This window comes from Chelonoidis abingdonii, chromosome 2 (genome assembly GCF_003597395.2).
Source record: "Chelonoidis abingdonii isolate Lonesome George chromosome 2, CheloAbing_2.0, whole genome shotgun sequence".
NCBI lineage: Eukaryota > Metazoa > Chordata > Testudines > Testudinidae > Chelonoidis > Chelonoidis abingdonii.
The window spans coordinates 224,366,322-224,390,786 of NC_133770.1; the positions used below are offsets into that span (position 1 = coordinate 224,366,322).

At 42.3% G+C, this 24,465-nt stretch overlaps 1 protein-coding gene across 4 annotated transcripts in view; it reads right to left on the minus strand.

The window, feature by feature from the left end:
- The window catches only part of NOL4 (nucleolar protein 4), a 301,997-nt gene that overhangs the window by 118,348 nt on the left and 159,184 nt on the right, over positions 1–24,465 (minus strand). The gene's annotated exons all lie outside the window — the stretch shown is intronic.

Here is a 24,465-nt window from a genome sequence, read left to right on the forward strand (position 1 = left end):
GTGAGTATGACCCAAGAGGTGAAGCATACTTTCCCCACCCCATGTACCTGGCCAGCTCTGTTGCCATGGTCCTGGCAACTTCCCATCCCCCTCCTGTCTGCTTTGCTGAGTCTTGTGCCCTAGTGGTGCAGTCCCTGCACTCAGCGTGTGTAGTGATGGTGATTATACCTGGCCTTTGTATAAAGGTGAAAGAGGGGCGACTTCTTGCATCCTCCCAGCACCTAATGACTCACTGGAGCATCCCAGGCACAATCTGGCCCTCAGATTATAAACTCTTCTGATCTAAGGATTTATTTTCTTATTTTATCTATGAAGCATCTAGCACACTGTTGCTTTCATATAAATTGCAGACAAGGTATTTTTGCCGTGTTATTAGCATATTTTTCTAATGTCTATCACAAGTCCTGAACAGAAATAAACTGCTGAAGCTGAAAATCTGTTTCCTTACCAAATGTTTTTTCCTTCATCGTTCAGTGACAGGCACTGGTTTGTATTTGGAGAGGTGCTGGCAGGTTCAGAAATATAGGGATATATGCTGGGTCCTAATAGTCGCATGTGTGGGTATGATATATCTTGCATGAATGGACAATTAGATTTCAAACACTCCATGAATATAACCTGTGCATATTCCTACTGGACAGCTTACATTGATTTATTTTTTGAAAACACACACCCTGTTGAAGCATTTCTTGGGGGAGGAAGCGGAAAAAAAATTGATCATCCAGGGCCTTTAGCAATGGACAGAATGTGAGTTGTTGTAGCAACAGAGAGCGCGCGAGCATGAAAACAGCTGCTCGAAGAATATGTTGAGAGCAGTGTGTAGAATCTGATGATGTCAGGATGGCAGTTGGATTTTTGTTTTGTGCTGTGATTGGTTGCAACTTCTTCTTTGAGTATCTCTTCATATGGAGCCCACTCTTGGTGCACATGTGCCCCCATGCATGTGAGACGGGAATCTTTAGCCAGCAGTATCCATTGGGGCCATGCACATGCACTGCATGCCATTGCTCACCCCACCCCCATGGCATAAGGGGTGGAAATGACACAAAAGCCACTTATCAGAGGGGTAGCCGTGTTAGTCTGGATCTGTAAAAGCAGCAAAGAGTCCTTTGGCACCTTATAGACTAACAGACGTTTTGGAGAACGAGCTGTCGTGGGTGAATACTCACTTCGTCATCTTCATGCATATCATCTCATGCATGTCATGAGATGACAAGCATCTGACGAAGTGGGTATTCACCCACGAAAGCTCATGCTCCAAAACGTCTGTTAGTCTATAAGGTGCCACAGGACCAAAAGCCACTGCATTCCTTCCTACTGTGAGATGGAACAGCCTCCATATCCCTCTTACTTCTTGTGTCATTGTTACTTAATTGTTAATTTTCTTAATTGTAGTTGTGATCATTGTCTTATTTCTACTCGTTAGCCCATTGATAAAAAACAACACACACATGCATACACCTCCCGCTCCCGCACCAGGAGTGTAATTAGTTTAATTTCTGTGCGGGTCCGGAGCCAACTGCCACCGGAATAGCTGACTTGAAGTCCTCCGGTAACCTGCCTGTCTAGTGATGTAGCTATACTGCTGAATAATGGCCACATCAAAAGACTGTTTGCTTATTTGCTTTGTTTAGGGGAAGGACATATCCCCAGGGAGTGCACAGTTTTCAAGTCCTTTCCCCAGTGTCTTTGCCCAGAGGTCTGGTTCAAGTGGTTTTTGTTGGGGAAGTCTACGAAGGGAGCATGTGGCTCAAACTCTTCCTGCTTCTGAGAGCGCTATTCACTCTTTGAAAACACAGTCAGAAGGGCCCCAGCTAGCTGTGAGGCTACCCAAGTTCCCTGGGATCAAAGAAACCACAGAAAAAGGCCTCTAAAACTGTGGTGCAGATTCCCTTAGATCAGTCAGCAATCCCCGCTGTCCATGTGAGGAAAGAGCACCATTCAAAGTCTGGAACTTGGTTCTGATCTCTCTTCTGGGTATTGTAAAAGAATAAGCTATTAACTCTTAAAGTTTTGGATGCCAACATGATTACTGCAGCTACTTCTGCAGCACATGCCACTTCTGCCTCAATAAGAGTTTTGCCCCAAACATCAGAGGCTAATTTACACTCTGTGATTTCATCTGTCCCACTACCTTTGACCTCATCCAAGGGTCTCTCCTGAGCCTCAGTTTCCTTTACTGGAGATTTTTGCCCCTTTCCGCAGTTTCTAAATTCAGAACAGTACTAGCACCTAGGATACCAACTATGACAATGTCATCACATCACTTTTCACTGGTACTGACTTATTCTCATTGAGTATTTTTGACTCGTCCTAACTTCCTACCACTCCATGGGGAAAAAGCACTTCCTAGAAAGGAGTTTTACTATTCATAATTGTGTATGTCCAACAGAAGTCTTTCTCCAGGAACTGCTAATTTATCACCTGATCCAACTAAGGAGGAGGTTCAAGAAAAGGGAGTGATATCCCTTTCCATCTCTCATCATATGAGAAACAAGTCAGTCAAATCTCAAATCCATGGACGACTCCTCCTTGGCACCACATACCTTAATACGGGATGTAACTCTGGCCATACTGGCCAGCTTGGACACCTCATTCTCATTTCTCAACATGATAGGGTGTGGGTCATTCTAGAAGTAAATCTTTTGCAAAATTGGAACCTCACACAAAACAGTTCAGCTATCACAACCCGAGGTTGCTTGCACAAAGGATCATGAAATGCACAGTAAGGACACAGGCAATTCTGAATAAGAAGACCCAGTGACACACATGACTTTTTTTCATCACCAGATGAAGCTGTTGTTCCATCAACTCCATCTGTGATGGACAACTTCAAAATTTTCCAAGACCTCCTAAAGTGGATGGCCTATACCATGGAGATTCCACTAGAGGTGGTACAAGAAAAAGCATATAATGCCCATTAATGAGGGTATTATAGATTCCATCAAGGATCTTGATAGATGCCAGTTTCCATCGATGCAACATCTAAAATGATGGACTGCAGATATGAAACACTTTTTCAGGCATTTTGACTATTTTTATACTCCTCCATCTCCTTCTTATTTCTTAGTTGTATAGGCAGCAAATGAAAAGTCCAGACAACCTGGTCTACCAAATGGACCCCAAAGTACAAAGATCCAAAAAGACTGAAGAATATATTTTTCTCCCAATATGATCCAGATACTCTACAGGTCAGAACTGCCAATTAACAGACTTTGACAGCCAATGGACTATCCTTGAGAGAGACTTTAATGTTTTTTAGAATCTAAAGAGGAATTTTAGGGTTTGGCTACACTTGCAGGTGTGCAGCGCTGGGAGTTACAGCTGTCTTCGTACAGCTGTGTAGGGAAAGTGCTGGAGTGTGGCCACATTGACAGCTACCAGCGCTGCAGTGTGGCCACATTTGTAGCATTTGCAGCGCTGTTGGGAGTGGAGCATTATGGGCAGCTATCCCACAGAGCACCTCATCCCATTTTGGCGCCGTGTGTTGTGGGAAGGAGGTGGAGGGTGTGGGTCATTCTGCTTCCTGTCCCAATGCCCCGTGATGCATCGCTTCACATCCCAGCAATCCCTGTGTTTCCGTCCATGTTTGGCGCCATCTTGACTCTCTCAAGGGTTTCTGTGCAGCGCGATTTCTGTGGGAAATGGAGCCCGAACTGCTGAGGAGTATGCTGACGATTCACCAGCACATCACATTTGGCAGTTGAGCTATTCCTTAAGCTCCCAGTGATGAGGGTCCGACGATGATGAGCGAGTCGCTCGTGACCACGTATGACACTAAATTGCTTCTGGCATTCACGAATGCTCAGCACCGTGGAATGCCGCTTTGGGTTCGGGAAACAAGCACTGGAGTGGGGGATCACATTGTCATGGAAGTCTGGGATGACGAGCAGTGGCTGCAGAACTTTCAGATGAGAAAAGCCACTTTCATGGGACTGTGAGAGGAGCTCGCCTCCACCCTGCAATGCAAGAGACACGAGATTGACAGCTGCCCTGCCCATGGAGAAGCGGATGGCTACTGCAATCTGGCAGCTGGCAACTCCAGACAGCTATCCCCCCCCCCGATCGGTCACGAACCAGTTGTGGAGTGGGAAAAGTCGACCGTGGAATCATGTTGATGAAGTTTGCAGGGCCATTAATCGCATCCTGCAGAAGACCGTGACTCTGGGGAAAGTGCAGGACATTGTGGATGGCTTGCACAAATGGGTTTCTCCAACTGTGGAGGGGCAGGGAGTTAATCGTGATAAGAAAAAAATTGGGACGCATATTCCTATTCTGGCCCACCCCACCTAGCATCTGAGTACGTTAATCGCGAAAGGGTATTTCTCTTGGTTTCTCCAGGCACTTGTGATCACCATGGCATTTCATTGACATTACACAAGCTGGCCTGGAAAGTGCATGATGCAATGCATCTTTCGGACACTGGCTTTTTTTAGTTGTTCAGGAAGCTGCAGCAGGGAAACTTTTTTCCCGACTGGAAGATCAACAGTAGGGGATGTCGAATGCCCATTGTGATCCTTGAGACCCCGCTTACCCGTTATATGTTCTTGGTCATGAAACTGTTTACAGGGAAGCTTGACAGGAGGCAAGACCGGTTCAACTACAGGCTGAGCTGTGCCAAATGAAATGTGGATGTGCTTTTGGCCATTTAAAGGGCGGCTGGTGATTTCTGGTTATGGAGCTAAACTGGGGGAAGCGCCATCCCGTGGTTTATCCCGCGTGCATGTACTTCCATACATATTTGTTGAAAGGAAGGGTGAAAGGATTCAGTCAGGCATGGACCATCTGAGGTTCAAGCACCTGGAGGCTGAATTTCCAGCCAGAGAGCAGGGCTACTAGAGAGTCCCAGCACAGGGGATGCAAGGATTAGCATGCCTTGAGGGAGGAATTTAGGCTGAAAACCAACAGTAATGTTTTGGTGCCTTGCGCACGGGCAGTGAAGTGCAGTGGTTACAATGTTAGTAGATCTGTGTTTCCTAAGCTGATTTGCAGTGCTGTTTTCTTCCTGGGCTAAGGTAATCTTTGACTTTCATGCAATAATAAAGACTGGTTTGCAAAGCCAAGAATCATTTATTGAAAAGAAAAAATTTCTTGACAAGACACACAACATTTTTGGGACCTAAAAGGCAGGAGGTTGGGTGGGGAACTGTACAGTCAAGGTTTGAATATGTCCTGTCTGATGCTGTGCAATGATGCTGCACTTCAGGATGCCTATACTGCATGTGATGGGGTTGAGTGGCAGAGGGTAAGGTGTAGTTCTCAGGGCTGGTTGTGAACAACAGGTGTATGGAGGCCAGCTGGTGGTAGTAAGAACCTGGATGCTGGGGAAGGGGGTTTGATCTGACATTGGGGGCACAAGGAAAGAGCTTTGGGACGGAAGAGGGCGGGGTGGTGCGGTAGTGCTCTGCCTTGCATGGCTACGACACCTGGATAGAGTCTGCTTGGACGTGCCAGGATGCTTATCAGCTGCTTTGTCCTTTTCTTCTTGGCCACTGGTGTTTTTTGGGGATCTGCTTTCCTTTCCCTCCAGTCCTACCAGTTTTTGATTCTCTGGACAGAGTGATCCATAACTGCTTGCAGTCTGTCTTCTTGCTTTTTACACGGCTTCTTCCAGAAAGATTTTGAAGTCTTTTGAGCGTGGAAAGACAAAAAGGCACACTTAACAGGAAGCATTGTCTTATATCAGACAAGCTATTTCCCACACAGTGAAGGAGTTCACAGTCTTACAATTAGCATAATTTTCCCATATCCAAAGAGCGCGCACATAACCCACACAGAAGCCTCAAAATGGTGAGTAAGTGGACTGATTGCTTCAGGGCGTACTTGTCCTCAGGGTTTCTGTGTATTGGGGAAAGCCCACAGCTCACGAAGCACCTACACTGAAACGCTCTCCAACATTATTCCCACAGGACTTGATCAGGAAGATATCTCACTGCTGCGGGTCACCTGGGAAGGGGAAATGATGCTTCAGGGCTGTACTGGGGTTTCTGTGCCGTTGGGAAAGCAAACCAAGCTCAGGGGGCACCTACACTGAACACTCTCCAACATTTCACACGGATTGATCCTGGAAGATATCTCCTGCTGCGGGTACTGGGAAAGCGCGGGAGGGTTCCTCCTACAGCAATGTGGATTTGCCCTAGGCCCTATGCAGCTTGCCTGTGTCTTGGCAATGGTCCCCCACCCCTCGCGGCACAGTGGCACGGACACATTAGCCTGACTGGGACAAGGACCACAGTGGCTCTCCCAAAAACTTGAGCAACGTGCATCTGCCCACGCTCTGGCTGAACTTTGAAGAGATTACCGAGGCCAATTACCGCGACGTGACAGACCAGTCAATGCACTATTCCACATCTAGGCATGCATGATGCAGAATCCTCCTCCTCTCCCAAAAAATTTCCATCCTGAAAATAAAAGCTGCTACCGGGAACCCGCTCCTCTGTTTGTCCTCCAGCAAGTACCGGCTGCTGTGACTGCTACCTCCTCTGGCTTGAGAAGAGCTCTAGCGCATGCCTCCAGGGATTCTGGGTGTCTCTCCCACCCAGGACTCACTCTCATTTCCTCCTCCCCCTTTTCCTTCCCCCCCCGCTCTGAAGTGTCCATCGTGGTCCGATCGGATTGGCGTGGGGTCACCCTCAATGCATCGATCACCTCGTTTGTAACAAAAGCAGCAGGTCGCAGGGGCAGCACCGGAGCGGCGGTTTCCCGTCGTGGGCTTTGCAATGGCCACTCCGCAGCTCCTTCACTTTAACCTGCACTGGCACGCACGTCCCAAGTCATGGCCCCTTTCCAACATGGCCCTTGATACTGCCCAATAGGTATCATAATTCCTACAGCTGGAGCGCAGCTGAACTGCACAGCTTCCTTCCCTAAACCAATGATGAGGGTCCAAAACTCGCCATTGCCTCCCATGCGGGGCTGTTTGGCGCATGGAAGGCATGGTCACCTGGAAAGATTCACTGATTGCACTTCACACCTGGCTGAGCAAACAGGAAGGAGATTTTTAAAATTCCCGGGGCATCTAAAGGGCGGGTCACCTGAGGCCAGGGCAGTAGAGTTCGAACTGATGAGCAGAGTGGCTGAACAGGCATTCTGGGATACCTCCGAATACCTCTGGAGGCCAATAACAGTGCTTTTGGTGGCCACACTGGCGGAGCAGCATTGCATCACCAGCACTGCAGTCGTTATTCCCCAGGCCGAGGTGGAGTACAGCCAGCATTGTAGCCAGGGAGATACAGCGCAGTATGTGCCTGGCAAGTGTGGATGGTGAGTGAGTTGCAGTGCTGTAAAGACACCACCAGTGCTGCAACTCTCCAGTGTCGCCAAGCCCTTAGTCTCCAAGACAGCACTAAAAGGGTCACTTCATGCTGCAGATACATCTCGCAAGGTCAATGACTTTGTGGATTATAATGAGAAGAGCATCTTGGTTGATTGCATCTGGTTTGAATCAAAAGAGGTTCATAACAACAAAAGACCTACTTTTTGAAAGATACAACATTTAGTTCAAAGACAGATGAAGAATTACATATTAAAGGATTCAAGAGCAACCCTCTGATCTCTAGCCTTTATATCCCATCATAGAATAGTAAACAAATTCAAAGTGCAGATGACCTCAAGGCAGAAATAATCCTCTTCCTACTTCTATCATCAGAGACTGGCTAGAATCCTTTAGGAAGAGACCCTGATATGACAGGAAAGGTTCTACTTCCTCATTGGTGACATCCTATCCTGGACCTAACCAAGGGCAGCAAGTCTGACTTTGTGGTCAAGAGTTTTGGATAATCTATAAGGATCTTTACCGCTCCACTTGCTTCCAGCACTTGGTACCTCCACCTTTTTTTTCCAAGGAGGCATGGACTGAACACACACACACCGGATTTGACAGTCCTGCAGCCCCCATTGGCCTGGAGCGGCGAACCGCGGCTAGTGGGAGCCGTGATTGGCAGAACTTGCGGGTGCAGCAGGTAAACAAACTGGCCCAGCCCACCAGGGGCTTTCCCTGAACAAGCGGTGGCCTAAGTTTGAGAACCACTGTCTTAGATGGTATTGGTATCAAAGATTAAATAACTGTCCTTTGGGGTAAAAGAGAAGGTGTTAGTTGAGATGAGCTGGAGCTGTTGTTGCTGTTATTGTTAATGTCTGATCCCATTTCATCCCAGGTGGTGTTTGGGATTCAGCTAGAATTGGCAGAGGGGACAATGTTATTTGCATGCCTCTCTCTGGACTGGACTGGTCTGGTCAAGATAAGATCCAAGGGCTGGGGTCTCAAGAGATGGTGGGTATGGCAGCCATGCCAGTGAAGCTCATTCCAGGAGCCTCCATCTGCTCTTCATTATTTTACCCCCAACATCTCTTTTAAGGACCCAAAGAGGAAGTGATGATTTTGTCCACCAATTAAGCCTAATATTCAACAAACTAAACTTGATTTATTAATTTCTGATTCCAAATTTTCTGTTTTTACCAAGCATTTTAACATAGTCCTTAAACCATATTAGTATTTTCATTTAGACTAATTCAGTTTGTCTCCTTTTTGTACCTTTTCCCATCAACATTTGTGATTATACTTTATTGTAATATCTTATGAGCTTTCACATACTTTTTACAGTTAAGATCACAATTAAAATAAATTTAGAGGCCCATTTATTACAACAGCACCAAGAATGGGATTCACGAGGACAGAACATCTAGAAAAAACATATTTGCTCTAATATAAGTAACCATTCTTTCTGAAAGTAGGATGTTGGGTGTAAGCTGAATGGGAAGAGTGAGATTTGAGAGACCAAAGTTGTTGTCTGTGCAAATCCAGGGTTGTCTGTCATAAAACCTACTCTTTCAGACTGTGGACAAAAATCTTGTATTACAAAGGGTGCTTTAAGTTTCTAGGGCCATGTAGTGAGGCGGTGTGACTCCCTTCCATCCCGGAGAGGGAAGAGCCCATCAGGAGGCCAGAGTGGGCGGAGCTAGGGAGCTCTGAGCCCGCCCCTCAGAGGGTCAGGTGGCGACCCGGAAGTATAAAGGCTCGCCCTTAGAGCTCAGTAAGGCCCCAGCCGCTGGAGAGGCCAGACGCCTCCAGCCTAGCCTGCGATTGGGAAAACCCCACGGCCCAAGGTGGCCACCAGGACTGGCCAGACCTGCCCAGTGCCCACTACCCAGAGGAGTTGCCGGACCTGCCCTGTGCCCGTTACCCAGAGGAGTTGCTGGACCTGCCCTGTGCCTGTTACCTGAAGGAGCTGCCGGATCTGCCGCTCGCCCACTGCCCCGAGGAACCCATGGTGCTGGATCCCCCGGAGGACACCACCATGACTCAGGTACCCCCCGAGGGGGAGTGTGGAAGTAGCCCGGGGGCAGCCGACCCTAGAGTGGCTGCAACACTGCCAGAGCCCATGTCAGTGTGTTGCAGCTAGGATCCCCACTGACTCAGCAGTGGGTCTTCTGCTGTTGCTAGGGCCCCAGGCTGGGACACAGTGGAGTGGGAGGGCCTTCGTCCCCCCTGCCATCCAACTCGTGGGTGGCAGTCTCCCCCTCTCCCAGGCCTTGGAGGCTTGGGCCAACTGTTGTTGCTCAGCCCTGCCTGAGGGCCTGAGCACCTGACTCACTGTTGCCCCGCCCTGACCCAGGGGCTGGGTTTATTTCTATTGTACTGTGGTTGCTTAGCCCTGCCTGAGGGCCTGAGTACCCGACTCATTGTTGCCCGCCCTGACCCAGGGCCTGGGCTTATGGTGTTTATTCCAGTTACCGCCAGGGCCACCAGGAAAGGCTCCCATGGCCAGACTAATTCCCCAAACCTCAGCAGTGAGCTGGTGTGGCTCCCCGCAGTGCTGAAAAGGGTTGAGCCCTGGCCAGCACCCCTACAGGCCAGATTCCACCACACTCACTCTTGCTAAATGGTACCTTACACCATGAGTAGTCTGACTGGTTTCAGTAGGACCGCTTGCCATGTGCAGAACCCTATGTGAGTAAATGTGGCACAGTCTAGCTCTGAGTTATTATGTTTTTTTTGACCATCAATTGCCTGTATATTGCAAGTATATTTTACATTCTTTACCTTCTATTGCCAGTTATGCATTTTCTGTTTAAACATTTTTTAATGAAAACCACATGCTCTGTAAATAAATATTTTAAATTGCTAGTTAAATTCTTTTTAAAAATACTGTAACTTTCTGGGTTCCATAAATAAAAGGGGCCCTATCCAGCCCCGATAAACTTGGTGATTAAAAAGACTACAGTACTGCAAGCAACTGAATATGCAGCTTTGGAATAGGAGTATGGTACAGAGACAAAATAGTGCAACATGCAGAGTAAGGGAATCCATGGCAATATATGTGGACTTTGCTAAGATATATAATAAAAAGACTAGGTCAGATTTCACTTCTACCAACTTTGACAGTGACCATTTAATATCAATTTTTCAAAATCCTGTATTCAGGTACATTTCATTTTGATCACAAATTACGTATTCTGCACAAGTTTAGGGCACAACTTTAAAGGTACATCTACACTGCACGCTTCTTTACTACCATGTAGAGTACGTACCTGCATAGCCCCTTAGCATGGACATAAATAGCAGTGTAGCTAGTGAGGCCTGGTTTAGGTATGTAAAGTAAAGCCATGCCTGAAGGGTGTGAGTATGTTTGTGAGTACATATTGTACATGCTCTCTACTTGCCCAAGCATACCACCCATCTACCTACTATTTTTAATAGTGTAGTGTCCCACTGCCTTCCCACTTCTGGAGTCTTTCCCCTCTGCAGGAAAAGACTCCGGCAGGAGGGAAAGGCTCTGGCAGGGAGAAGGCAGTGAGGAAAGTGAGGAAAGGCTTGGGTACTTGGGCAGCTCCCCTCTGTGGAACCTCTCTCTGTGGCAGGGAAAGACTCCGGTGGGGGGAGAGAAGGAAGGCTCTGCCAGCTCTTCATGGCTGGGGCATTTCCTCTCCATGGCGCAAACACTGGTAGGGGGAAAAGACTCTGGCAGCTCTATGCTGCTGGAGCCCTTTCCCCACCACAGAGATAGAATCCGGAAGCAGGGAAAGGCTCTGCTAGCTCCTGCTGCTGGAACCTTTCCCTGCAGCAGGGCCTTTCCCTGCTGCCTCCCCTTTGCCAAGCCTTTCCTCACCACAATGAAAGGCTCTGGCAGAAAGTAGCTGCTGAAGCCTTTCCCCACTGCCTCCCCTCCTCCAGAGCCTTTCACTGACACATGTTTCTGCACACCACATTGTGGACACAGCCTACCACCAGTGGTGCGTAATGTAGATGTAACCTAAGATAACCAGAAGCAACTACAACTCAATCAACAATGCATTTTTTTTCACATTAGGAGAAAGATGAATATGTATAATGAGTCCACTTGGGCTACAGCCACTAATATTAGCAAGTCCTTCTCCCTTTTTCAATGCATATAACTTTTCTTACTTCCCTGGCAAATTATCCCATTTGTGAACTAAACTAAGCAGCTTCTGCATTAAAAACCTAATCCTGCATAATTCAAATCAATTAATGATTTGCCATTGGCTTCAGTAACACAGGATTCGGCCCTAAATTATTTCATTGATGAAGTCCTGCTCATTCACAATACATAAAAAGCAAAAAAGAATAAAACAGCATTTAGGGCTTATTCAACTCTCTCTGAAGTCAATGGAAAGACTCTCACCATTGTCAATCGGAGTAGGATGTGGCCTTTAAACAGTGGGTTATTATATATACACACACATTATCCAAAATGGAATCAACATCAAATTGACACCTTCTTTCAGAAAAACAAATTAAACAAAACTGCAAGTTTTTCAGAAACTAACAGTAGATTTGAGAAAGTTTATCCATAAAAAAATGCAGCTATCTTATTGGTAGATGTTACAGTGTATTTAATGGTATAGTGAACTGTCACTCTACAGCACCAGCAGCCATCAGACAAAGTAAGAGCCATGTCACTCATAGTGCAAGCAGCGTCACAGGAAAAGGACAAATTTATAAAGGCTCTGCATAATTGTGCACCTACTTTGCATACACAATTACCATAATTGCACATGTAAGTTGGGTGACAGAATAATGGGAAAAGAAGGTGATTCGGTTAGATGTAAACTTGGGTTTCATATGCATAGGAGTGTCAGCCAAGGTTGCAGATGTAAATGAGATATGCACCAAAGGGGGAAGACATTTGGAAAAGAGAAGATTGAGATGGAAGCACTTCAAGAAGGTATGAAGTCTTAATATGAAAGATAGGATTCAAACCAGGGGGAAAGACTGCTAGAGACATTGACTTTTTACTGAAGGAGCTCAACTGGAAAAAAGTAATCAGTAGTACTGGACTATGCATAAAGACCTAGTTCCAACATGTTAAAAAGCAAGAGTTCAAAGTTAGCCCCTCCCTCCATATCCATAGTTAGGTACCTAAATAAGTGACAAACTTTTCAAGAGCACTCAGTATTCTACAGCTCCATTGACCTCCTTTTCCTCTTTCTTGCCCAGGATTGTAGAAGTATCTGAGCTGCTAGCAAGGCTCGACTCTGGAGAATAACAGCTGCCACTCTCAGCAGCAGAAAGGAATTGGAATGTTGCCAACTCAAAACAGAATGGAAACAAAAGAGGTTTGTGTTTGATTCCTAATTTTGAACCTAGGATGTTTGAATAGAGTCAAGGTCTTGCTAAATACATTTGCCCATCCTTACTTTTGTCCCATTGTACAAATTGGTATATATTTATATTGTCATACTCGACTTCAGGGTCAGTATAAACAAAGACCTGCCAGGAGACAAAGAGGTTCATAAAAGATCAAGTCTATAGCTCTTGAGTCAGTGGAGGAAATACTCTATAAGGCATCTGCTCTGAACACTGGTATTTTTAACAGGTACATTTAAAGTCCCTGTCAAGGCCTAAAATTAGAATTACCAGGTTTATTATGCTTTATGGGTGCACACAAATAATTTTTTCTGTAATTCCACTCTTCAAGGCTTGCCTTGAGATCAAGCAAGAAAAATACTGCTTGGGGGCCTTGCATATCCTCATCAACCCACAGCCTGCTGTTCCCTTAACAGGATTGGAGGGAGGGAAAGGTCATAGCATGATACTCTTCCCCCAGTCCCATCTCCAGCAGCAAGAAAGAAGAAGGCCTTAAGAACAAAGATAACAAGTGATTGCTTTGGGCCCCACATATCCTAAGCGACTTCCATCACAAGTTGTTGCTTGAGGTCTCAAACTTTACAAGGCCCTGGTTCTACCTATTTTCTCCATTCCTGTAAGCAGGAAAGGAACTGAAACCGAAGATTTATCTTAACAGAAAGTAGCATTCTTATATATTACAGTACCGTGTGCTCACTAAAAAGGATCAGACAAGCAGAAATGAAGAGAGTCTCGCATACTTCTGATCACAAAGAATTCAAAAACTGTAGTTATGTTGGTGGCAGAGAGGTAATTTTTCTGTCCAATCTAAATGCCCTAATTTGGGAGACTGGTAATTTTTTCCAGAGTTCTATGGAGTTGTGGGACCATATTTTAAGTCTTTTTTCAGGCATCGATCCCGGCAAATGCCTTTACACATTTACTTTAATGCTCATGAGTGGTCTCAGTGACCTTGATGTTACTATTTTATCATACAGCAAAGCATGGCTGTAAGACTTGCTGGATCAGGGCCACATTTCCTGCATCTCCATCTTGACAATATCTTCTTAAATAATTCATGGCATTTTTTTATTATAATACTGTTATTCATTTTGAAAGTACACTGAATACAAAGGGGTCAGTCCTAGAAAATCTAAACAGTTTTATTCATGTGGGTTCCTTGTGACTTTAAATGGGACTAATAATTAGAACTCTGCCCAGGACAGAAGTTCTGTTTTGTGAAGGATTTTGAGATTTGGCCTTGTTCCAAAACCTGAACATTTTAAAGTTTTCTGTGAAGGAAAATGCAAGGGGGGAAATTGTTTCAAGTCAATCAAAACATTTTTTTTCATTTTTTATTTTATTTTGTATTATATATTAAAATATGTATATTATAAAAATTAAAAAGAAAGTAATTGAGTCATTTTGTTCAACAATGTTGAAATGCAACATTTCAAATGATCAGAAGTTTTTTCCAGTTTTCCTCTGAAATGAAATTCCAGTTAAATCAGCCTGATTGCCTGAGTGTTTTGAATTTAACAAAATATGGTTCCATTAAGATTTCTCCGGTCAGCTGTACTCCTTATGTTCACAGAGGTTTTCAGGATCAGGCCCTGATGCAGAAGGCAGTTGTATTTAATACTCATATATTGAAAATCAAGTAAAAATATTGGACAAGCAACTTACACCCAGAGAAGGTAGAGGAAGTGTACACTGATGTAGAAGGGGGCTTCTTTAAATTACACTCTCTTGTACCCTATTCTTCAGCGTGTCAGCCACAGCACCTTTGGCTCCCTGAGATCTACTTACAAACACTCTGCTGATGTGAGAGCCTGAGTGTACGAATCCAAATCTGGTGCTCCGGTGCTAACTTTGTGGGGGGATTATTGTTACACTGCTATATAATTGATGTTGCTCCCAGGACAGAGTCTGTGTGGCTCAATTGTTAGAGTCTGTTATGGATACATTGTATTTTTTTTAAAGTTTGCCAAGGATGCTCAAAGCCTGGGATGGCTGCTCTTTTATGCAGTTAATTCAAATTTCCCTAAGGTAAATTATTAGGAGGTCCAAATTGCACACCCCTTCCAAAGTTAACTATTTTATTTGTCCTGTTAAATGTTTGTGAAATACGTGGGAATATGTGTGTTACTGTATCTCTGCTTACCTGGGGTAAACACTGAAAGGAGTACTATGTGGTCAGGCAAAGCAAGACTCTATGTTCAACTAAATGGCATTTCTCTGTCTGTTGGGCTGTAACATAACTTTTAAAAATCGCATCTGTTATGTTTTTGAATTTTACTGTACAGTGACTATATCATGCCAAAAACAAAACAAAAAACAATACACATCTACAAAGGCTACAGCTTGAAAGTATACTGCCATCCCAGAAAGCATACCAGTTAAATACTGAACCATGGACATCTCACCAGTGCACTGATTATGATTGCAAATGGACAGGCAGTGTCATAGACCAAATCAACAAGTTGTTGGTACTGATTGGTCTCTCTCTGATCAGCATCAAAAACCTCTAACATAGTACAAATATCACAACTGTTGCAAGAGATATATAGGCATTTATATGACATTTACAATCAACTGAGAAAGTTAAATAATATTTTTCCTACAAAAAATAACATGGATCTCAGACTACAGCCTCCTAAACAAAGTAATCTAACTTTGGTTGAAGAACTGCTGATTGCCAGAGTGCACCTAGTATTATTGGTGTACAGTTATTGAGGACAGTGTTGGAACTGCAAGCTCTTGCTTTCAGAGTGTGTGACGGGGGAAGGAGAGGGCACTTACCTTGTCCTGCTTGCTAGATAGGGGTCTCTGCAGGAAAGGGTGCAGAGTCAGTCTGGTAAGAGCCAGATTAGATCAAGATGGTGTGAGATGTGCGTCTCTGCCTTAGAGAGCAGCCTGCTTTATCTCCCTCTGTTTTTGGTTCATGCATGTTTTCATTCCAAAATCTATATGAAGGATCATGGGCCTTGGAGTTGGTCCCACAGATCCCCAGGCAGCACTAAGGCCACAACCACAACCCAGCAGCTCACCTGAGTAAGCAGGGAGAGGTCCAAAGAAGGATTAGCTTGCAGAGAGTGCCACCCTCAAAGCTCCTGATCGGTAGAAACATCCATCACCCCGATTGGCTGAGGGACTCTATATAAACCAGGAAGCAACAACAGGAAGTTGTCTGAGCAACTAAAGGAATCTCTGGCTGGCTGCTACTACATAACCTCTCCTGCTTACCTGACTCCTGAGCCCTGCATTCCTGCCTGCTCCTCGTTTCTGCTACTCCTACTATTCTTGGTTCTTATCCTCCTATCCCAGACTCCAGTCTACTCCAAGTTACTGCTGTCCTGCCCTGCTCCAGGCATCTGACACCGATTTCCAGCTCTGACCCCTGGCCATGCACCAAGGGCTTGATACTTGATACTGTCTTCAGTTTTGACCCTTAGCTCCAACAGCTAGGAGTGACTCTGGCACCAACCACTAGGAGTGATCGCCCACACTCCGGTCATTGGATTCAGTAGATGTACACATTGACTTCCGTGTTAATTTGCAAAGAGTAAAAAAGGCTCTTTTGTATATAGAGAAATAATATTTTTGACACAGATTTAGAACCCACAGAGCATAATTTATTGCAACTCCCTGAAGACAGTGATGCATTTGATCACCTACCTTCTTCAAAATGTATCAGAATTAGAAGCACAGAGAAGCTTTGGATGCTCTTTTGGTAAACAGAGCCAATAAATAATGAGCAGATACCATGGCTAGAAGATTCCATAGATCCCGTCAATAAATTTAAGATTACTGGATACTTTGCTATGGCATTTATAACACCATTTCCTACAACAGCTGTGGATTTATGTTCACCCAGAGTTAAGATTGTCAATCCAATATTTCAAATATTTGATGTTTTAAAGAGATGGACCACACTTCAGCAGGGAACAGTGTGAGTAAAAAACAATAGATTAAACAGTCTAAACATACATAAACAAAACAAAACAAAAAAGACTGAAAGTGGAGCCCTCAAGTGGAAGAAAACAAATATTTTACAATTGCTCTCTGTGGGGTATTGACACCTACTGGTACACATTTTGCAGTGAGCTCTTGCACATGGTGCAATTGGACATCTGACACTGTTCTTCATGTTAAGTGCAGCTGACTTGCGCTGGCCTGAACGATATTCAATGGTAGATCCAGAAACAGAATACTTAGCAACGCCAGAAAATATATCAAACAGAAGGATTTCAAAACTTCTTAACAAATATCCATTTTTTTACAGTTCTTCCAAGATCAGCCTGACTTCTTTACAAATAAATCATTGTTAAGGAATCTTGTATCACACCAACTTTCAAGACTAGAAGTCCCCATATCTTTGGTGTTTTGTGGCTCAATGAAGCACTCAATGTTTCTCTGCTTGATAGTGCTGCCTAAGAACAGTGGTCAATGATAGCAAAATATTTGAGCAACACTGATGACAACGCATCCTCATGTTGACATTCCAGAAGCTGTCATGCATGCATGTAAGTGATACTGTTTGGAAATAAAGTGCCATGAAAAAGTTTACATATAGCTTATAATTGTTACTAATGGCATGCTTATCTATAAGAAAAAACCAGTAATGAAGAGTTATACTGTAAGTTCCCCTTTCACTTACAAGATACCTGGTCAAGACTGAAGGCAAGTGGCAAGGTAAAACTCCAAGAAATGATTCTTTGGTGAACTGGCACAATAGATTTGTATACGAACATTATTGACAAGCCAACAGTAATTCACAGTGCATCCTGTCCACTGATGCTATATTCAAATACATAACTAAATATGAGTAAAAGGGGAGCTCAGGGCAAGAGCCCTAAAGCAATTGTTTGGAAATGTTTTAAGTAATGATGTAATGGATGGTGATATTGCAAAAACTGCAGTACAATTTCCCCCCCTAAAAACTTGCTAGGAACGAGACTACTTAGCCCAAGTAACATTTCAATGGGCTGGCCGTTCTGTCATTACAGCAGGACATTTGAATCAGTTAATGTTCCATCAGAACAGTCACTACCAATCCACACAGAAAGCCGAGAATTTTATCCACAGAATCCAGATTTGGAAAAGAATCCAACCAAATGCAAGAAAATTGTTCTCAAAATATTAAAAAAAGACAAAGCTGGGTTAAATGAAGGAACACCTGATGATATTAGATTTTTTGTGCGTTAAACCAAGTGAAAATACAAGCAGAATGATTATTATTGGCAGTAAGTTGTTTTGAAGATACTGTGGTGAAACTTAGTGGAAACGACAAACAGATTCGCAACATGGAAAGATAATTTCAAGACAAAAGTTTAGCAAGAGTTCCAGTTGTTAGAAATTCCAGTAGTCAGGGATAAATATAGTTGGTGTTGAGGAAAATCCTTTTCTTCATGAATGGCTGGTTGTTTCTGATGTGGGACCAAATGGACTAGCTGGACATGCTGAAACTGGAATGCATGGTATATAGATCTCAGTCATGACTGGAGCACCACTTACAGATTACAACAATTCAGGTGACCTTTGATTTTTTACACCTACAGCAAAAACAAATGATAATGTTCAACAAAATGAAATGCCAAATATGATTTTTTTTCTGCACAAAAGAACAGATTTTAGATTTACTACAGTAGCAAATAGTAATATAACCAAAGAGACAAAAAAAGTCATAATCCAAGGGAAGGCTGGGTGCAGTAAAAGCACTGCGATCAAATCTATTACTTCCACTTTGAACAGTGAATTTGAGTCTGAAAGAGTTTTACTGATTGTATCAACTGGTGCTGCAGCTGTAAATGTTTCTGAAGCCACTAATCATTCTGCTCTGCATGCTGGGATCAATAAAAATTTAAGAGCTAGACAGTGAATCACCTCAAAAGTTATAAAACAATTTGGAAAATTATAATTTTATTATCATTGATGAAATGAGTATGGTAGGCTTATGAATGCTAAAAAAAAAAAGATATGAGATGCAGACAAGCAATGCCACAGATGTCAATCAAATCATTTGGAGAAATGTTTGTTTATTTGTGTGGAGATTTTGAGCAGTAGACATTATTTCCTGATGGTCCATTCTATGGGGATACTCTCAGAGACAATTCACAGGATCAAGTATCAAGTAACTTTTTAGAAATTTTGAAAATGCTTCTTTCTTTCCTTACCTCATGCACAGCAAGGTATGGCCCCACAAGTATTTAGAACAATCTTGGATAGTTTGAGCTTGGGTGAAAGCATATCAGAAGACTGGCCAAAACTAATGCAGTGGGGGAAGTCTAATCTTTCTGTGGAAACAGTCACTAGATTTTTGAATCAGAACAGACTATTTCCTCAAATGGATTTACCCTTGAAATGTTGCAATCTCTGGAGACTCTGATTGCTTGAATACCTGCAAAACACAATAATGCAGCCTCCCATAGCTATAGGAGGCTATGATGCAGCACAAGGACTAGAAGCTAAGCTGTATCTTGGCACTGGTAGCAGAGTTATGCTGAAAACAAATTTATGGACAGAAAAAGGAATGGTCAGTGGTGCTCTTGATATGGTTACCAAACTAGTGTATGAGCTGGGGTCCAAGCCATGAGAAGATAAGCTCACAATAGTTTGTGTAGCATTTGATAAGTACAGGACTGACTTTACAAAATGTAGTACTCATACCAATGATTATCTGGTACTAGAAGATCAGAAATGTAGCTTTCTGTACAAGCCAATTTCCTTTGATTTTGGCTTGGGCTGTGACTATTCGTAGGTTGCAGTGTCTCATATTATCAAAAGTTGTTGAGGTCCGCCAGTACAAACTTGTAGCAAGTTGCACATACATAGTCCTTTCAAATGCCAAAGGCTCGAGGGGGTTATGTTGGACCCTAGTTTAAATTATTCATGGATACAAAAAACTTAAAAATATTAAAATGATAAAAAAGTGAAGAAATGAAGCAGCTTAGATGACTTAAATCAAATTTAGGTTTAATGGCACTATCCTGCAAAATTGCTAGAGGTTATAGTCTATGCATAAAATGTCACTATATACGTTGGGATTGGGGGATTTTTTTTAAAATCTGAAAAGCCATTTTCACTTAAAGAATTGGATAACGTGAAGGTTGGCCGACATATCAGTGTTTGTGTGACCCTCAATAATTACATAAAATGCCAGTGCTGCCTTTCATCCACATCCCATGCAGGTGACACATTATACATTAACCCACACTGACTAGATAAACAATTTAGTAAACTACTGAGTCAAACTGTGACCAGATGCTAGAGGGCTAAATGGGGAAAAGAATGCAATGAGTAATTAAATCCCTGTGCAAACAAAGATTACCAGCTCAAAATGATGAACCTACATTTCTTCTCCTGACACGTCAGCCACAAGAAGCAGCCCCCTCTTCTTCATTACAACTGCCAGGCTTCTATGTCCCCAAAAATGGCCTCAGGAGTTTGAAATTATTCAGTTTCCTAACAATGCCCCTCTGCCATGGACATTGGCCAAACTGGACAGTCTCTCCGCAAAAGAATAAATGGACACAAATCAGACATCAAGAATTATAACTTTCAAAAATCAGTCAGAGAACACTTCAACCTCCTTGGACACTCAATAAAAGACTTAAAAGTGTAAATTCTTCAACAAAAAAACTTCAGAAATAGACTCCAAAGAGAAACTGCAGAACTGGAATTAATTTGCAAACTGAACATCATCAAACTAGGCCTGAGTAAAGACTGGGAGTGGATGGGTCACTACAAAAACTAAAAACTAATTTCCCCCTACTGTTACTCACACCTTCTTGTCAACTTTTTGAAATGGGCCACCCTGATCACCACTACAAAACTGATTTTTTCCTCCTGTTGATAATAGCCCACTTTAATTGAATTGTCTCATTAGAATTGGTAATGCAACCCCCATCTTTTCATGTACTATGTATATAATCTTCCTACTGTATTTTCCACTGCAGGCATCTGATGAAGTGGGTTTTAGCCCACAAAAGCTTATGCCCAAATAAATTTGTTAGTCTCTAAGGTGCCATAAGTACTCCTAGTTATTTTTTCAGTTCCCTAAAGCACCACAACACAGAAATCTTACAACTAATGTAGTTGCAAGTCAAAAGAACAACCGTAGCCCTTTTCTGATAGGCGTGCCAGACAAGAGAGAGAGCTTGGGATCTTCACTGCCTTTTGAAAGGGAGATTCAAAGAAGTGCCCAGGAAAGCCTTCTCACTTTTCCCTCCATGCCTTTTGCAGGACTGAAAATCAACATAATCACTTCCCCTCATATAGAAACATGAGACCCACAGCACAGCTCTGAGAATAGCTTTTTTTAAAAAACATTAACTGCTGCAAAGCCAGCTAGAAGAAAACACGGGCCAAGCCAAAATGTGGCTTTAGATACTTGTTCATAATCCCACTGCAATCAATGGGAGCCACATGCAGGCTGCTAGGGAAAGAACTGTGCCTACTACGCTAAATAGACTGCACACAAAGTTAGAGGCAATTGAATTTAACATTTTTTTGGCCAGTGAGGGAAGAGGACAATAGATAAGCAGATTTAAAATAGTAAATGATAATCAGCATTTCCCACATTTCATTACCACTATTTTAAAACTAGGGAAAACTGTGAACCTAAAATTTTGAAAGAAAAATATTCTTTAAAATTACATGTTGACATATTTAAATGACAAGAACAGAGACATTATTGTTAAGGCTTTGAGTTTATGTCTCAAAAACTAATAAAACCTTGCTTCTGCTATAAAATATATGAATTCTTAGATGGTGGGCCCCTTTTACTTGTGAACTCTCTCCTCAGCTCTGCCCAGCTCAGGTTCCTTTGAATATATGTTGCTTGAACACATTTTAGAAGATTTCAAGAGACGTAAAAACATCAAGAGATTTAGTGCCTCACCACTGTGAAACAAGATCCCCACTAATGTTAGAATAATTGCTTATTAATAACATGCAAGTGACAAATATCTGATTAAGAGACTCAGCTGCATTGTGGCAGAAGAGTAGTAAAAGCTATGAACTGTGATATCTTGTGACTTGTGCTATCACTGTAATGAGATTCCTGCTAGGACACAGCAAGATTTATGATTTTATCATATTTATGGATGCTAAGATAGCTAAGTCGTCTGAGGTACAGAGGGCTGCCTGGGAGGTACACAGGCCTGTTGATAGAAATTTGGGGCCTCAGTACATCATGTTCATGGGGATCCTCCCCCTCCCATTTCATTTTATTTACACAGACATTACAGACATTTTGGAGGATTGGGCCCTGAACTCAGAGCTCTGGTACAATTGTCCCCTTTTCCTCCCCCTTGTCAGTGCTGGAAATGCAGAATCTCTTAGGTATGTTTCCCTGCAACGGGATCCATATGAAACATGGAGACCAAGCATCCATTGACTTCAATAAGAGTAAGATCAGGATGGAAGTGGACACTGTGCTGTGTGAGCTTTTTAAATAAAGTAGACAAATTTCAAGAAAAGAGAATTCCTATTAATTAGTTCTATAATCTCTTGACCTTACAACTCCTGTGTGGTACCACAACTCAAATGAGCAGAGATTAAGGTCCAACTGGTCTGAAACATTTTGATTTGGCTCAACCTGACCAAAAAATGAAATATTTTGTTTTGATTTTTCTGACAGAAAATTGAAAGATTTCAGAAGTTGTTTAACTTCTCATGACAAATTTTGATTTTTGTGGAAACAGCATTTTCCCTTGAAAAAAACAATGACTGAAAATTCCTGACCAGTCCTTTGGGAGAAGAAATCTATGTGTAGATTCGTCAAGAACACTATATGTGGAATCTCTGTAAGGGAGAGTGCTGCAAGTGTACCTGTTTTGGATACATACTTTGGGACTTATTCAGGCTCCCATATTTATTTTAACTAGTACTTTACTAATGCAAGAAGTTCCATTCATGCAGTTAATAAAGTGTGTGTAGAAATATAAACTAGAAACACAACTCCCTTAGTGCAGCTACAAGAAAATCAGACAAATTCAACATCCACGATAATTAGTTCTCAGAAATATTGTAGCCAACTTTCTGAAATGAGTACAGAGAGAATTCATAAGACTAACTCAATATAAAGCTTATAAGAGAAAATAATTGCCTTTAAAAGCTCTCTGAAATACCAATCCAGCAAAAATTCACTCAGCCATGTCCTACAAAGAGATTAAAGACTGAAAAAAGCAAGTCACATGATCTCAGCATGAAAGAAATTCCAACAAATTGCTTACCTTGTATTAACAAAGAGACAAATCTGCTACATTCATGCCATTAATGGTCTACAATTTTTGTAAATCTACAGACAGCTATGTTAAGTGGCAAAAATTTCAATATGTTGTTTGCAGTGTTGTAGCCATGTTGGTCCCAGGATATGAGAAAAGACAATGTAGGTGAGATAGTATATTTTATTGGATTAACTTCTGTTGGCCAAAGGTACAAGCTTTTGAGTTACACAGTTACACACTGTATTTGAGCTCTGTGTAGAGCTTCAGGTCCAAAGAAGAGCTCTGTGTAGCTCAACAGCTTGTACCTTCGGCCAACAGAAGTTGGTCCAATAAAAGATACTACCTCATCTACTTTGTCTTTCTCAATATTTCAATACACAGCTAAGTACAGAGGACTGAAAGCCTGCAGTAAATTCTCTAATAAATATTTCCCTGTGTTTCTTAATTTTGTAGGATTTTTGAAAAATAAATACTTCCATTTTAAATTGAATTGAATAAGCAGTAATTTCTGTGAGCTCTTTCCAACTAAAACTTGTGCATTAGATTTCCTGTAATCCTCTCCTTCAACATCCCTTCTCTCCATGGGATTTGTGTGGGTTCTCCATCGCTATGTCTGGCTTTGACTCAAAGGCCAGCCTTGATAGAGACCTAATACTTTAGTACCTTTCCCTTGTTTATTCCTAAATTCCTCTCTTTGTAGTAGATATATACTATTGATGCACTTATCTGAATGGACAACAAATGTCCTTCAGGAGTAGCAATGTTATTACTGTTACTGTAAAATAGCCAGGAGAATTTGTTTGTAGAGAGGAAAGTTGTTTCATTAACCAAATCAGGGATCAAGTCTGCCACCTTCCGAGCACCACTGGCAGAGGGCATAAAATTTCTGAAGATCCTTCATCTCCTCCACTGGGGACTCAGATCTCTGGCACGGCAACACACTGAGGTCTACAGTTTTTGTGGTAAAAAGTGGAAAACAGGCTGTTTCATTAAATAGACTGTGTGTGTAAATTGAGTTTTTGCAAAAAACCAAAATATTTTAGATGTATGGAAATATCTGCTTTTTAGGAATCGAAAACAGTTCTTCCATGTCAGAGCAATTTTTAATAAATGTTAAGACAATTTTTCTAAAAACTGTGCTATACTACTATTGTTAATTACTATGAAGTTCTCTCATTAATAAGAAAAGAAGAGACATGAGAGAGAAAAAATAGTATATATGTATTTGTTTTGAATTTAAGTTTTTGTATTTTTCAAAATAACCAGAACTTTTAAATAATCAACATGAAATTTTATTACACAGTGTGAAAAATCCATATGCTGAATATTTGAAACATTCATATTTTGTTTACTTGCTTATGAATGTCTAAACTATGCCCACAAAAATAAACTTTGAGAGAAAATTGACAGTAAAAATAAATGTCAACACCAGACATTTCAGAGTTTATTGTAACCTTCATAACTTAAAAAACTGGAAGACTTAAGCATCTACTAAAAGTGGAAGACAGGACCACATAAAAGAAAAACTAGAACAGCAAAAAAAAAAAATAAAAAAATAGACCATCGAACAATTAAAATACACCCTTTCTATCCAGCAAAATACAGAGACACAGCCACATTTCTCATGTTGTATCATGCAAGTCATAA